The following is a 12,046-nucleotide window of genomic DNA, read 5'->3' on the forward strand; positions in this document are numbered from 1 at the left end:
TGTTGTTTCAAATGTTTATTCAGCAAAGATGTACCAGCTGAATACATCCATTCTATACAGTGAGGTGTCTACTTTCACCCTTAGCTCTCACCCTCTCCCTTCCACAAAGGTCCCAGACCTCCGGTAGGTCAAATGTTATCTGTTCACAAAAAAAGGAGGAGAGAGTAGTGGCGTTGAGAGTGTCGAGCACAAAACTCTGAGTCACATGCAAAAAAAAAGACTTGGAGATAATTGGTTACAGTAATCAAATTCAACATATCACAACAGCTTGAGTGTAGAGTTTCAATAAACCGGTAGACCATACTTGGCTAAGCTTCCAGGTGACGAACTTAACCATTACATCAGTGTTGTTGACATGAGACCACAGATACAAGTAGCTTGTTAGAGGCTGGAGAATACAACAGGTCCTTCTCTCTCGACCTTGGAGGAAAACCTCCCTAACTTAGACTCAATGGATTCTTACCAATATTGAATTCATTTCAGAAACCACCTGCAAGATGACCCCATATTCTTTGATAACACCACCCTTGGCAGTAAATCTTAATATTACCTCTGAATAATGAAAAAATTCTGAACAAATATAATTAATTACCCACACCGAATTAGAATTACAACCCATGATAAATTCACAAGGAAATAATTTTTCATCCATAAAGGAATTCAAGGAATAATCAAATAGACTAGATAGAGGTTTCTCTCACACCTCTCATATGCTGTTGTGAGTAATGCACCCGCCCCTCCCTTTGCGATTTCTTAATCGTTCAGGGGCAGCACTCTGTCTCTCCGTCTTGCCTGTCCAAAGAGGAATTAAAACTATTGCTAAATTATCCAACCCAAATTTAGAATGACAGTCCCTTATCCCCGTGCACAACATCTCAATCTCCTTATATACATCTGGTGTTCCCAGAGCGGGGGCTTCGCACAGCGCTTGTTTTAAATTGACACTCTGGTCTCCAGTCTACTGGGTCACATCCCTGCTTCCCCCCTTCTGTCAAAACATTCAACCTCGTAGCCATTGACGAGAAGGACTGAATAAAACTACGGATGTAGCCAAATACTGTAGACCCAGTTCTTAATTTAACTGTCACACAGCCGAAATTGATGAACCCCATGAAAGGGTGCTTCACGTTGAGTTTATCATTCGATTCCCTAACAGACACTGGCAGAACATACATTTACAGAAAGGGAAGCATTTATCCTGCTAACGTTAAAATAAACTTGATTTATTTTACATTTCTAGCATTCTTTTTTCTCAGTATGGTCCCCATTTGTTCTTGTCTTATACTGTTGTGAGTGGTATCAGTATCCCAATGCATTTTTAAAAGTCTAGATTACTATACATTTTCCAGTGTGAGGACCCCCACAATCAACCCAATACCCCAGATAAACTATTTTGGCAATCCCAAATCAATTAAGGGCAAGGTTGAGCCCCCTCCCCCAACACTCATTCTTCTGGTATCTCTAACTTTTCTTCTTCTGATAGCTTTAACGTTCATACTCACAATGTAACTCATGCCTGTCGAAGTGGGTGGCTCTTGATGATGTCCCAACCAGTATCTGGGGGATAGTCAGATTTTCCCAACCAGACAAATCGCTCACCTTAGCCGCCACAACCATCCTTTAATGTCAATTCTGTCTCGCCCATTCTTTTTATTAGTGCCCCAGCAGCATGAGAGAAGTTTAGAAGTGATCTCTCTCCATGTGCTCGGTCTCAGGACTCATGCCGCACTCCTGATAGAAAAGGCAGTTGATATATGACTGAATGCTCAGGTAGAAGTGCTGAGGGACAGGGCTGCAGTGGACGCCATTGCCACCATTACTTCAGCCGGTTATAAGGGGTGGGGCTCACACTGATTTCAGTCAAATTATCCCTTCCATGCATCAAGATACCATCCAGAGTCACAATCGCCATAACCTCGAGAGAAGAAAGACCAGAACAACAGTTAAGGGCATTTCTGATTCAAGAATTCATGACAGGCTATTCACTGTATGACTAATTATTACATTTTCCAACATTATTAATACAAAAGAGAATACTAAAACACTTTTTAAACTATTTTGCAGGTTGGCATATACTTCCATATCATATTTGGCGATCTCACCGGGGAGTTAGAGGGTCAGGGATTTAGAGGGCTTTTTTTGGGAGAAATCTCAACAGTACCCCAGTCCCAATCTGGTGAGTTTTGTATTGAAGCAAATACAGTAAACAAAACAAACAAAACAACAGCAATACACTTCTTCATAATTATCAGCATGTACATATTACAGTATATTTAAATTTCACCCAGTGTCTATAATCTTTTTAGTGAGGTGTGATCAGGACTCCCCAGAATGTCAGAACAGAGGCCCACAACATTAAATTAGTTTGTTCTTTCCCTGTACTTCAGACTCATTGTTACAAACATAGTTACAAACATACTCTGTACCAGGTATTATTTTCTACATTGTAGAATAATAGTGAAGACATCAAAACTATGAAAGAACACATATGGAATCATCTAGTAACCAAAAAAGTGTTAAACAAATCAAAATATATTTTATATTTGCCTTGATGACAGTTTTGCACACTATTGGCATTCTCTCAACCAGCTTCATGGAGTAGTCACCTGGAATGCATTTCAATTAACAGGTGTGCATTGTTAAAGTTGTTTTGTGGAATATCTTTCCTTCTTAATGCGTTTGAGCCAATCACTGTTTTAGTGAAGAGATAGGGGTGGTATACAGAAGATAGCCCTATTTGGTAAAAGATCAAGTCCACATTATGGCAAGAACATCTCAAATAAGCGAAGAGAAATGACAGTCCATTATTACTTTAAGACATGAAGCTCAGTCAATCCGGAAAATGTCAAGAACTTTGAACATTTCTTCAAGTGCAGTTGCAAAGAAACATCCAGCGCTATGTTGAAACTGGCTCTCATGAGGACCGCCACAGGAAAGGAAGACCTAGACTTACCACTAGAAACAAGAGACTTGCTTGGGCCAAGAAACATGAGCAATGGACATTAGACCGGTGGACATCTGTTCTTTGGTCTGATAAGTAGGTGAACGGATGATCTCTGCATGTATGGTTCCCACCATGAAGCAGAGGAGGTGGTGTGATAGGGTGGGGGGTGCTTTTCTGGTGACGCTGTCAGGGATTTATTAAGAATTCAATGCACACTTAACCAGCATGGTTACCACAGCATTCTGCAGCGAGATGCCATCCCATCTGGTTTGATCTTAGTGGGACCATCATTTGTTTTTCAACAGGACAATGACCCAACACACCTTCAGGTTGAGTAAGGGCTATTTGATCAAGAAGAAGAGTGATGGTGCTGCATCAGATGACCTGGCCTCCACAATCACCCGACCTCAATCAAATTGAGATGGTTTGGGATTATTTGGACCGCAGAGTGAAGGAAAAGCAGTCAAATATTGCTCAGCATATGTGGGAACTCCTTCAAGACTGTTGAAAAAGCTTTCCAGGTTATGCTGGTTGAGAGAATGCCAAGAGTGTGCAAAGCTGTCATCATGGCAAAGGGTGCCTACTTTGAATAATCTAAAATATCAAATATATTTTGATTTGTTGAGCACTTTTTTGGTTACCACATATTCCATTTGTTATTTCGAAGTTTTGATGTCTTCACTATTATTCTAAAGAAAAACCCTGGAATGAGTAGGTGTGTTCAAACCTTTGACTTGGTACCGTATGTGCAACCAAAATTCAGTCACAAGATACTAGAACATTGTATTTGTATGTCCTTTAAGGTGCATCCTTTCTCACCCGTGAATAGCCTACTAAAACCAAATAAAAAGACCACACAATAAATCAGACATGGTATTAACACTACTAACAAATATTCCTATTTGTAGATTGGTGTGTTGCAGTTGTGGGTGGGGGGATAAAATGTAGGGGCAAAAAACAAACAAATGGCATTTCTTAATTTGGGAGCTCCCTTAACGGACGGATTCGGTTACCTTTACACTTGTAGAATTTCAATAACTGCTCTCACAAGGCAGCAGGCTACAGGAAGTATTTCAAAGGGAGAGATACAGAATCATTGTTAAACTCTTGATAGGGGACACCCCATCCTCTCTTGGAAAAGAAACAAAACAATTAGTTAGTTTTCCCTATGCTAAATCTTAAATCAGTCCTAAAAATGCAGTATTAGGTACTACTCGGCCTATGTACAGTACATTCCTCTATTTTCCAATCGAGCTTATTGCATCTTGGCAGGAAGCCTTTATTAAACCCACTTGTTTTTGTTTCACAGCCCTTTTATTTGGATCTTCTTCATTTCAATTTTGGATACATTTTCATGTAATAGGAACATATTATTTTATATGAAATGACTGTCTTATTTAAATCACTGGTGTTACTCCAACTCTATCTAATTTGAGAAATAATAATTAGAATTCAATCATTCGTGCCTCTGTTCCAATTGTTCTACTGTCTCTTATAGCCTGTTTATGTTCACAACATAAAGGGCACATTTTATCTTTAACCCAAACACCAGATGTGCCGAGGGTGGAGGAATAATGGTGAGCTTGGATTTAATATCAGTCCCTAAACTCAATCCCTCTGTTCACTGAGGAGCATATCAAACAATAGAACGCAGATGATGTCAACACTCATATTTATCATGTGACCTTGTATTGAGAACCTTAGCTTCAAATTGCTAAAATATTGTATCATTAGAGTGCTGGCTGAAAGCTACATACTATTATGAACTATACTGGCAATACTCATTACAATACCATGAATCTTTCCATTTTACTTTCCATGTCCTTCCTTTCTACTCAGAATACACTTTCTTCATGTTACTTTCACTAGTCTACATGTCTGGTTCCTTCCCAACTCGGACTCTTCCACTCTTCCCAAAATGAAAGCTCTCTCTCAATCACTATCACCCAGTACATTTCTCTTCCACTCTAACACTTGTTTAACTATGTGAACAAAGATGTTTTAATCACAGGGAGGCAACTGTCCCCCCTTTAACCCTAAAGTTTGTACTGTATATATTTAATACCAGTCTCCGTTGGATATTCACCATTTGCGTCTCACTCATTAATGTCTATTATTTTGAGATGAATATGTTATGTACCCAAATTATAAAATACATCAGCCAGATACCAATGCTAACCAAATTCAAATGTATTGTATCGATTGAACTACTCTTTGCAGCTTTCTGCATCGTTTCCTATTTTGTTTTAGTCTCTTTTAACTCTTGGGTGAAGTGGTGTGTTATTTTAATTGAGGTCTGTTGTCTAACAACAACAAAAAAAATCTCAAAAATCTACTTCTCAAAGGTTTAATGTATAGGTTCAAGGAACTGAATAGTCACCACATCTACACTATGTCTCTCATTCCCATCATGTTCATAAATTGGGAATATTTAGTATATGCACAATATTTTCTCCTCCGGTTAGATACAATTCCCACTCCAGAACCATACGCTGTTAAGTTCTGAACAAACAGGCTACTTCACCCACCTGTCCACAACGGCACATGCCAAAACCACCTCCTACATGTTTATGTGGGGATCTACACTGAGTGAACAAAATACCAGGAACACTTTATCTTTCCATGACATAGACTGAACAGGTGATTCTAGGTAAAAGCTATGATCCCTTATTGATGTCACCTGTTAAATCCACTTCAATCAGTATAGATGAAGGGGAGGAGACAGGTTAAAGAAGGATTTTTAAGCCATCAGACACTTGAGACATGGATTGTGTGTGTGCCATTCAGAGGGAGAATGGGCAAGACTGAATATTTATGATGCCTCCACCGGTCACACACACACCTGTGATTTTCCTAAATGGCCATACTAAATTCGCTTAAACATTTGAAACTTAACTCTTAGCCGATACTTTGATTCAGCAGGCTCAAGGCTCACAACAGGTTTATAGTGGAGTTATATTTGATATGTGCATATTATATAGTGTATATACCTCACATGTACCTCAAGTATTATGTGTTTAGCTGACTAAGATTAAAGGATGGTCATGAGAACGGAATTCAAGTGTATTAGTTAGTTACAAGGCCATATAGACATTAACAAAGAATTATTCTCTGCATATAGCAGGGTCGCCCTTCCCAGCAGTCAAATGACCTAGTGGCCTCATGGGTGGAATGTTATAAATATTTTTAATCAGTGCGTACGGCTCAGTACATCACTGGGTCCAAGCTTCCTGTCTTCAAGGTCCTCTATACCAGGCAGTGTCAGAAGAAGGCCCTAAAAATTCAGCTATGCTAGTCATAGACTTTTCTCTCTGCTACCACGCAGCAAGCGGTACCGGAGCGCCAAGTCTATAGTAGGTCCAAGTAGGCTTCTAAACAGCTTCTACCCACAAGCCATAAGACTTCTGAACATGTAATCAAATGGCTACCCAGACTATTTGCATTGCCCCCACCCCCTCCTTTACGCTGCTGCTACTCTCTGTTATTATCTATGCATAGTCACTTTAATAACTCTACCTACATGTACATATTACCTCAACTACCTCGACTAACCGGTGCCTCCGGTGCCCCCTGTATATAGCCTCCTTATTGTTATTTTACTGGTGCTCTTTAATAATTTTTTGTGCTATTTTTCTTACAACTGCATTGTTTGTTAAGTAAGGTCTACCTATTCAGAGCATGTGAGAAAGAACATTTAGTTTGATTTTCAGATCTGTAGATTTTGGCAGTACATCCAACCGGCTTCACAACTGCAGACCACGCGTATGGTGTCGTGTGGGTGAGCGGCATGCTGACGTCAATGTTGTGAACAGAGTGCCCAATGGGGGCAGTGGGGTTATGGTATGGGCAGGTATAAGCTATGAACAATGAAAACAATAGCATTTTATTTGATGGCAATTTGAATGCACAGAGATACTATGATGAGATCCTGAGGCCCATTGTCGTGCCATTCATCCGCCGCCATCACCTCATGTTTCAACATGATAATGCATGGCCCCATGTCGCAAGGATCTGTTCACAACTCCTGGAAGCTGAAAATGTCCCAGTTCTTCTGCATACCTGCATACTCTGCATGGCCTGCATACTCACCAGACATGTCACCCATTGAGCATGTTTGGGATGCTCTGGATCAAAGCGTACGACAGCGTGTTCCAGTTCCCGCCGATATCCAGCACCTTCCCACAGTCATTGAAGAGGATTGGACAATATTCCACATGCCACAATCAACATCCTGATCAACTCTAAGCGAGGAGATGTGTCACGTGGCATGAAGAGTTCCGGGAAAACATCATGCGTAATAGTTTTTTAAAATTAAGCCACAAATTACGGTGTGCCATGTAAAGGCACGGTGACGAACACCAAACAAACACGTTTACAAAACACAGGTTGAATGAGGAGTACGTCAAATAAATACACACGGGCACAATGATTAACACACGGGACAAGACCCGTAATCATCTGCGTGATCCACAAGGGCACGAAAGCCCAAAACACACAGCACAGGTACTCACAAGAACCAACGGACATTGTAACAATAATCGACAAGACCATGGTGAACAAAGGGCACATATATACAAACACAATCAGTGGGAATAGGGGCCAGGTGTGCGCAATGAAAGTTCCGTAGGGACCCGTGATAAGATGTTGCACTGCATGAGGCAAATGAAATTCATAGATTATGGCCTAATTCATTCATTTCAATTGGCTGATTTCCTTAAGAACTGTAACTCAGTGAAATCTTAGAAATGATTGCATGTTGCGTTGATATTTTTCTTCAGTACAAATAAAGTATAATATTGGGATGCAAACTCAAAATGTAATACATTCCAATAAATTCTGACATGGTACAGGTATCTTGTGTTTTTAAGCCCATAAAAATATGTGTGAAGTGTATAATTTTGTTTCAAAGTAGATATGTTTAAGACCACCAAAAAAACACTCTGTGTGACCCTAATTTAGCCTACTGCAGTACAATATTAACTTACAAGACAGGGAATGAACAAAGAAATGCCTACTAGGCCAAAGGCCTAGAAGCCTAGGAAATGAGAATTGATCATACAACCTTCCTCCATGGACTGGAAACAGGGTAAGAGAAATAACAAAGGCATTTAATTCCATTTATAGCATCTGACGGTGTAACCTTTCAACCCCAAACCAACCACCATAATCTGACCGTCAAGGCCCAATCTCCACAGGGTGCCACAGCATCTAAGAGCTTGTGTGGGGATAAGACCAATGTAAATTAGACAGAATTTCTGAGAGGACCATAAAAACTCTTTGTGTGGAGTTATTTAGAGTTCAACGTGTACAGATACACATTAACCCAGAGATCAGAGATCAGATATCCATATAGATAGAATCGGAGTTATCCTCATTGAGCAAGATTCGGGTAGATACCAAACATGGATACTATAACATTATTCTATCACTCAATAGTCAGTCCTCTGAATACTGTAAAAAATAGATACATTTTGGCCCCTCAGAGGGGGAAGGGCAGACTAGACCTTGGGCATTGTCCTTTGTGCTTTCCTTGTGTTCCTGGACCATTTGCCATGAAGCTTCAGGTGACAGAGAGCACATAAATTAGGGCCGAGCATACAGTTGGTAAGAATTGGTAAGAAACAGAATTGGTAACAAACAAGCTTACCTTTATTTTTTGCCCAGCCTCTTCTAGTACCAATTATTCTCCAAAATCTGTTCCTTAAGTGTAAATTCCGGTTCGGGACTCCAATTGATAAGACCAATACCTCAATACGCAATAAACATATTTATCATTCAAAAGAGACCAAACTTAGAGTGAAGTTGCAAATGTTTACTCAGCGAAGATGTACCAGCTGAATGCATACATTCAATACAGCACAGTGTCCACTTATACCCTTAGCTCTCACCCCTCCCTTCCACAAAGATGTACTTCAGTACTTTTCCATCACTCAGGATTTCCCCGTGCTCCTCTTTTCATATCTCAGGACTTCTTATCAGTCAGGTGACACTGAGTTATTTGAAATACACATTATTAGTCCACTACAGTCCATACACAAAGAGCTTAAACCTAATACTACTTTCAGTATGTTAATACTAAGATGATATAATGATACAAAACAGTAAAGATATAAAATGGTAATATAAAACAGTCATTTATAATCTATCACTTTTCTTAGGGCTTGATTGGTAACTCAACTTTGCTATTTTCTGAAGCATTTCCAAAAACCTTCCAAATAAATCAGTCCACCTGTCAGCAGAGTACCAGCAATCCAACAATAAACAATTTGCAAGTGATAAATATTTCATGTGAGGTGTCATAGAGGCTTGTCTGAGGATGCTATTGTCATGTCTTCATTGTTTCTCTGTCTGCATTGCAATAAGCCAAATGAACTCTGAGATGTCAAAGATAAATAAAAACAGATTGAGAAGCAAAGTTAACTGTGTGACCATCCTTTGAAATGATTTATGGCTTAGCAAGTATTTGGATATTCTTTTTTGAAAATACTAACTCATTCATAGACCTTTAGCGCCTATTGACGATAGTATCTTCTGGCCAGGGGAGTTATGTTGAGTCCCGACGCTCATTCGGAATGTTAAAACGCATCACTTGCGGAATGCTTTTGGAAACATAATGAACATATCTTTCATATCAGTGAGAAATCATTTTCAAAAGGTTAAATGACTATATACCTTTTATAGGGTTAGGGTTAGCATTCCCACACGGCCATATCTCCATATTACACTGCTTGTTTACAGAAGACAGAAGGAATAAATAAGTGGCCACCTTAGATAATTAGTTATGTAACGTGCTCCAAACACCTGTGTGTAAGCTAACAGGGGACCTAAAGTAAGTGTCTCTTTTTCATTTGGAAGATTGTTTCTCACTGATATGAAATATAAGAGGTATATCAGCATATGTTTCGAAAACCATTTAGCAAGCGATGATTATTGCTGTTTTTAAACGTTAAAAACAGCGTCAAGATTGTAATTCAACGCAGACAGACATGGGCGAACCGAACCTCTGAAAACCCTACGAATAAGAAGGGTTATGAGTAGATTGTGTTGAAAAACGTTTCTTAAACGGAAGCAAATGGGAATGAAACGGGGATAAACATACCTGAATTTGTACAACAGAAACATTTGTTTGCAACTGTTGGACTAATGATTACACCCTAGATCAGCTAGATGCAGGCAAGACTGTGTACGGCGGTATTGAATGTGTCACTGTGCACCTACGTTGTAAACTTCATTCATAGGTTAGGTTGTAGCAACCTCATAATGGGTATAGGGAAAATTGGAGTATCATGTAATAGCCTGAATCTATCTGTGTTGCATTGAGCTGGTTGAATGGAATATAAATGATAGTCGCCCAATATGCTTTAATAGAAATGAGGCCATGCTCATTAGAAAAATTATCATCCTCCCTTGTCTTAAATGGCACCGACCGCCACTGATTTCCATGTTACTTGGTTATACTATACCAAGCACGGAAATCACAGTATCTGTGTATTGCAAATACTGCATTCATACATTTTGTAGATACAGCTTTTAATTTTCTAATCATTAACTACAGAAAACATTTCATTTCAACTTGGCACACCATTAGGTTGATGTACATATCAATCAATAATTCTCTATGTGTGCAGCTTCATGCGTCAAGAGTCAGCGTTGTTTTAAGGGCTCATTATGGGCACAGTATCACCTGAATTGCTCCACGATCTCTTCTTATGTGATTATTTACGTTCGTCAACATCCACAATCATAGATCTTCTGAAATCAAGGTAGCATTTGCTCTGTGAGATTATAGCCATGGGAAATTATTGCTATAAGCAGTAGGTTCACGTAGGATATTCACTCTATCGCTACATCCCTCAACATGGTTTTATTTATTAAGAATGACAGCAGAAATGCATGTAGCTATAAATAACAGTCAGTGAGATATAGTGGATATTGCTCTGCAGGTTTTCTCTCTATAGTAAATTTCAAAGGAAATATATAACTTATACCATGAAAACACCCACATCTGTGTTGTACGGTATAGCTAAACATGCTTCCAGGCTATCAGCGTATAAGTCAAATATCCAATGTTTCCAAGGTAAATTGATTGTCCCTGTATGAAATACAAGTTAAGGGTGTTACAACTATTTGTTCTGGGTAGTTGAGGGCCACTCAACAAATTAACAATTGATAAGTATTTCACGTTGCTAATTATAATGCTAATTGGAAAGAAAAACTTTGGACCTTGAGACCACATCTGAGGCCGTAGCTTAGACCCGTGCATATGCCTCCCCTTCACTCCTACACTAAGTTTAGGAGTCATGTTGATAAAACTTATTTTACATAATTAGCCATGCTGTACAGTCTAGCCAAGCTGTGGCCTGGCTCTAGCAAGCTTGCTTGCCGGCTAAATGAGCTTTTTAGCTTGAAACCTGTGAAAATGGTGCTTTTAGCATGCAACGTAATCTTACCCTAGAATTTACATTATGCCAAACCAGCATACAGTTAGATTTATGCTAGAGAAATTCAATCACTGGTCACTGCACTACAGTATTTATGTCTTTTGAGAAGGCTGGCCTTACACTTCACTATCAAGTCACTAGCTAACACAGCTTTGGGCATGTCCCTCAACAATAGGCTACTGGGGGATACACCAGATAGCTAGGCTTAAACCTCACATACATAAACTCAACGTGCTACTTCTATGCTACCAAGCTTGGACCCTTGCATTGTTGGAAGTCCAGGAGTAGGCTAGCTGAGACTTCTCAAATCCACAACATATACATCACATCTCAATGGAATTGAGTGGCGATAAGTTTTGGCGGTTCCAGCCCTCCGTTGAATTTCATAATCCTAATGAGGCCCTTGAGCCAAAAGGTTTGCCCACGCCTACTGTCAGTGCAGCTTTATTCACATTTACATTTTATATTATGAAGTCTATACTACAGGTCTTTTCGACACCAAGGTCTGTCATGTTCTGTTCATCAGGCCATTTGCTAACAAATCTGCTAAAAACTGCACTCAGTCAAGACACAATTTCTAAAATGCTACATCCTGCTTGGTGTTTGATAACAATTACATTTATGTCGACAATGCATTATCTATCTTTACTGACAATACATA

At 39.4% G+C, this 12,046-nt stretch overlaps 1 protein-coding gene across 2 annotated transcripts in view; it reads right to left on the reverse strand.

Moving 5' to 3' along the window:
- Positions 1-12,046, reverse strand: part of LOC112226916 (cadherin-18) — an 81,197-nt gene that overhangs the window by 47,648 nt on the left and 21,503 nt on the right. The gene's annotated exons all lie outside the window — the stretch shown is intronic.

Source organism: Oncorhynchus tshawytscha, linkage group LG28, assembly GCF_018296145.1.
Source record: "Oncorhynchus tshawytscha isolate Ot180627B linkage group LG28, Otsh_v2.0, whole genome shotgun sequence".
In the NCBI taxonomy this organism is placed as follows: domain Eukaryota; kingdom Metazoa; phylum Chordata; class Actinopteri; order Salmoniformes; family Salmonidae; genus Oncorhynchus; species Oncorhynchus tshawytscha.